Genomic DNA, 5,707 nt, shown 5'->3' on the forward strand with positions numbered 1-5,707 from the left:
AGGCAGTGTTCTCACCCAAGAGCATGGACATTTGTGATCCAACCAATTAACTCCGTGTTGTTCAGGAGGGTGCTCACAGACAGACAGTGAAATGCTTCTGAAGAACAAATACCAGAATGCCCTGAGCTGCACACGGCGCTGTCTCTGACTCTACCCTCCCACCACCCGGGGCAGAGCATGGGCTTTGGAGCCATCAGTTCTGGGCATCAGGGGTTTTGAAGTAATAGTAGAAAAAGGTGGCTGATTCTCCACTCCATTTCACTGGTTGTATGCCAGAGAAACACTGTTAAAGTCAGTGGAGTTGCACTGCAACAAAACCTGATAAAACAGAGCAAGTATCCAGCGTGATATATTTCATGTCGATAAAGTTAACAATGTTAATGTCAACAGAGTGCAGAGCAGCAAGCAGGACTCACCCCTGGAACTCTCTGATTTGCTGCAGTAGATCGCACCTTAACCCTATTATTTTCTTCAAGTTTTTTTACCTTGTAATCTTCCTGGGTATCATCAGAATAAAGTTCACCTCCCAAGTAACTCCTAAAACCCAAGCATATCCCTGTTTAAATATTGGGATAAAGAATACCATGCTTAACTGGTATCCTTTGAGTTGGGGCACCGTGCATAAAAAGGCCTGCCAGGTTCCCGTCAAAAGGGTTAGCTGAAGACTGAGGGACTGGAAACACTGACTGCAGCCAATTTCTTTTTTCTATTTGTTAATCCACTTTGTCCAAACAATATGAACATTTGGTGCATTTAGCTCTAAATATGTCAAATGCTCCTTTAGGAAAGAACTTCCAAAACCTAAAATCATCTCTTAAGATCAAATTCATTGCCTGAGCTCAAAATTATTCTTCTCAACACAAATAAACATACACACACTTGCGTACTTCGTCTGCACTGCAGGAATTGTCCTGGGATAGCACTGTGCTGTCTGTGGAGCCCTGCTAAAAAGCCTGTCTTTCTGATACTAAAAGAGCGTTACAAATATTAATGCACTGTTGAGAGTGGGGGGAAAAAAACATGAGAATGATTATCCCTAATGTAACAAATCTAAAAATAAATTGGCTTCATTTTCACCTATTGCAGACCAATGGGGGTAAAACAACTTTAATTAGTGTAACAGGACAATAGGAATGAAATTGGCTTGGTCACAAGATTTTTGCAGGATGACACTGATGGTATTGCTATCCAACTTCAAAGATTTGGAAAGATGAGGCTGCTAACACTGGAGAATAGAAACCTGTTTTTCATCAACTAGGCTGGCCTGACAAATTAAGTCTGTGGAGTCATTAGATTAAGATAAGAGCTTATCTCCTAGACTGACATTTATTCAGAGGTTTTTACGCTGCTCAGCTAGTAATTAGTACAGTTGAATTTTTAACACTGCTTTGTCCAGTCATTTGACAAATTTGAAATATATACAGTTTTGATTAAAAAAATAACTAAAATGTAAGAATACAAAATTATTTGCTTGGAAAGGTTTTAATTTTTGGAGGAGCTCAGAGGATGCTAAAAATCTTCAAGCAGGTCAGAAGTGCTTCTGCTGTTGACTCATTTCCATACACAGATTGAGAGGCCCCTTAAACTAAATTTTTAGGCACTAAGCAGCAGATATCTGTAGCAAATATGTAATTTTTTTCATGCCCATCCATTTTGTAATTGTGCTGCTTTACAGGGGCAGGAATACGGTGAAGGCTGCACTCCTGCTCATTTAAGGTTTGTCTGCCTCCTTTAGCACTCAGGTTGGGATTTCTGGGGGGGGCAGTTTCAAAAGGATTCTTCCCTCATACGGCTGATTTCATGGGATAAGGTGTATTTTTCCTGTCCTAGTTTTCTTGTAATAACAAATGGATCATTCCACAGTAAACAAATGCCTTAATTTTGGACATAAGTTTTAACATTGCTTTAGACTAAGAAATCTAATTTTTTTTTTCAAACAACTCATTTTGAGTAACTGAAGATCAGAATTGGATTAATAGTGATTAAATGGGTGAGTGTTTATGAACTTTGACAGGTTTGTTACAGCTATATCCTGTGACTGCTGTTATGGTATTTGTTTTGTCAGAAGTGCAACCCTCTCAGTGCAACCCTATTACCTTTGGAAATACACAGGCAAGGGGAGTTCATCATAGTGAATTATGCTTCATCCAACTACTTTATTCCTGTGATTACTGGCTTTCACAAAACAAACAAAAAACCAACCAAATAAAAAACACACACACACAAAAAAAAACAAAAAAAACCCCAACCAACCAAACAAAAAAACCCACATGGACTCTGGAAAGATGCAGGTGATCTCAGGCTGCCTGTTCGGAACATAGACTGTCCCTCGTAACATTTTACACCTTATGCCACAACGCCTGAGGTTGGTGGCTCAGGCCCAGGCGGTGTTGGCAGGGGTGGCTGGTGTTAACACTCGCCGGCACGCTGGAGCCCGACACGGCTCTTAGACCAGCTGGGACCAGGGCCTCCGTGCTGGATTTTGGTGTCCACTTCTGTGGGTTTGGGTTTTCCTGGAATTTATATGACCTCAAAGCATGAGAGGAGTTAAGCACTTATCTTGTAACCCCAAGAGCTTAGAAGAAGCTTGCACTCTTCTGTGGTCCCTTGGATAGGAAGGGAGGCATGAGGCAGGGGGTGACTTCAGAGCTTTGTGTAGCCAGGATTGAAATCCCACTGCCCGCCACTTTCTGAGACAGGCCCAGGACCTAGACCTGCCCTGATTCCTTTTTCGAGGCAGATGCTTTCAGCTCTTTGTGATGGTAAGACTCTTGATAACTTGCCACTGGAGGTGTGAAACCTTCTATAGTAAATTTAAACTCCATGACAATCACTGCCACTGGACACCCCAGTATCCCTGCGCTGCAGGTGAGACCTCAGCTTGTGGTCAGGAGTGCCTAGAGGTGGAGATGGAGACAACATATGTGTCAATGCTCATAAAATGGCCTGGAAATAAATTTGTGTTGAGCTGAATGACTTGCATCAATCCCCCAAAAGATTCAAGCACTGTTTGGCAGGCAAGCTCTATCCAGTCAAAATTTCAGCTGTTAATTCTGCCTTTGCTGTCAGCCAAGTCCAAAATCCCACATAACTCTCAGTGTATAACTCGCTTCCTGGCCAGAGTGGCTCAGCAGAGAGAAGTGGAACCTGTTCCTGGACCTTGGGTGAGTGTGAGCAGAAGACCCAGGGAGGAGTGTGGCCTGAACAGAGGGAGGGATTTAAATTCAAGCTCCCCAGGATTTGTGGCAACAGCATCTCTATTTTCCTGGGTTTACTTTCCTGTGTTGTGCATTGCAACCTAGTACATTGCTACATTGTACATTACTACAGAAGCCGGATCATGTCAGCCGCACTCAGACAAGCTTCAGTCTGTTAGGCTCTTAGATAAAAGGGGAAAAGTTGCCATCACCCCCCCACACACATGCAGACACAAAACCAAAGAGAGCCCACACCTTTGGGACAAAAACAACCACAAAACCAGCTAATATGAAAATGTTATTGTCTCCTTTCGATGGGCTGTGTAGATAACAGCATACAGGTGTCTTGATGTTGTCTGTCACAGCTGTCCATCAATAGTGCTGGCTCATGGGGCAGTTCCCTGTCCCAATAGCCATTTCAGACACCTCCTAGCTGCTTGCCTATCCATGGGCTTTTGTCTTGCAGACTGCTGCCATCCTCCTGTACTTCCATGAGAGATACCATTGACCTGCACCTTTGCCTTGGGCCAACAAGTTAAAGATAACTGCTGCTTGATGGTGCATGCAAAATGAATTATTAGTCTTGGTTCTGGCCCAAGAGTCTGGAGACTGAGACCTTTGCTGGCACCACACAGAAGGCCAAGGGCTGATGGAAGCACTAGCAAAAGAGAAGTCCCAACAGGTCAAGGGAAGGTGCACTGCAGACTAATAAACTCCATTGCTACAAGGAGAACTTTGTTCAGCTTCTGATGCCAGAAAGCATAGCCTGGACTGGCAGGTAAATCTCCCTGAATATCGCAGAAATAGAGGTTAGAGCACCATATTTTTCTCAGGCTACTTAGTAAATAGTGAGATACTGCAAAAGATAATTGGAGATTTAGCAGCAGGAAGGTGTCACTGAATGGCAGTAACAGTACAACCATTCTTTACCTTCCATTTGCAGTGTCCTGCTCTCAGGTTGGTGATTGCTCTTCAGCATTTGGCCAAGGTCACACAGGTGAGAGAGAGAATTTTTTTTTACATTTGTAATGTTCCTAAACAATATCTAAAATGAGAGAAAACAGCAATAACTTTTTTTAACTGGCAAATATGTTTTCAGTATCACCAGAAAATGCTGCTTGTCAACTTAGACATTACTCTGATTTTGTTTTGATAGCTTTTGGCTTCTAAGTTTGATACAAAAGGTACTCATGTCTTGGGGAAAGAAAAAAAAAAAATAATTAAAAAATGCTCTTTTTAACTTGATTCTGTAGGCTGAAATTTATCCATGGTATATGTTTCACAGTACAGTAAGTTATGCAGCAGATTCCACACAAACATCGTTTACTCTCTGAAATGAAGGCGAGCACTCAGTAGCACAAGTACATTGTGTAGCCATCCAGCTGTTTGTGTTTCCCCCAAGCATTCAACGCTTCTCACAAATAACTACACTTTGCACTTCTGTAACACACATCCCGTGACCCCACAGGACAACCACAAAGATGGGGTAAATGCCTCTATTTCTATTTTCTAGATACTTGGAACTTCTGAAATGCAGGTTCAAGGCAGGTTGTGTCGAACATCCAAGCTTGGAGAGGTCTTTCTGGAAAGCTGATCGAAATTATCTGCTCGAATACTAGTGGTAAGTGAAGTGGTCAGTGATCAGTGAAACTGTTGGAAGGTGGATTCCCTCACACTGTGTGGAAGGCCCTCTCCAATAGCTCAAGCTTCTTCCCATTTTGTTTTCTGTTGTACAGTATTCATTAAACCCTTTGCCATGACATGCGGTTGCCAGTGTGCCAAATCCTGAGCAAATCACATCCTCTGTTCTTCTGTAGCAGATTTGTGAGATAATCTATTATAGATTAATCATTTCAGTCTTACGGTGCAATGTCAGAAATAAATTGGGGTTATGAAGCTGGAGGGGAGCCACTTGGAGGGTGATGTGTTCTCATTGACGCTCCTTATTTGACTTTGAAAACAGTGTTGCCATGAGATTTTTGAAGCTGATTGTTACCCCGTGGAATCCAAATCACAAGGTAAAAATGCTGTGGAGTAAGTTTTCATATCCACAAATATCAGCTCAATGTTGAATTGTAGATGATTTTCAGGCTATTTCCTTCCTTCTCCTCGCAACATGAAGTGTATCTGAGCTGATCCATTACATCTTTTTAGAATAATAGGTGGCAGAAGAATAAATAGAATAAAATAAAAGCCAACCTTGTTTAAGGACTGAATATCTGCTGGAGGTGGAGGTATACAACCCAGGAAAATAATACAGGCCAGGAATACGGCCAAATATACCATATGAAAATATTAATTTGCGTAATTTAAAGTATTCTCTAACATTTTATAAGCTCCCAAATGCCAGGCAGTGAGTAATTTGCTTAGTACTGTAGTCCTTGTTACACTCTCAACTGAATCACAGAGGGTCCTTAGTGTCTCTAAACCAAAGCAGGGGTTAGTGCACCGGGAGAGACTACTGTCTGCCTTAGCTCCCTGGTCTCTTCTGCAAGACGGGAAGATCCACA

The sequence above is a fragment of the Streptopelia decaocto genome (genome assembly GCF_964273445.1).
Source record: "Streptopelia decaocto genome assembly, chromosome: 5".
NCBI classification, from domain to species: domain Eukaryota; kingdom Metazoa; phylum Chordata; class Aves; order Columbiformes; family Columbidae; genus Streptopelia; species Streptopelia decaocto.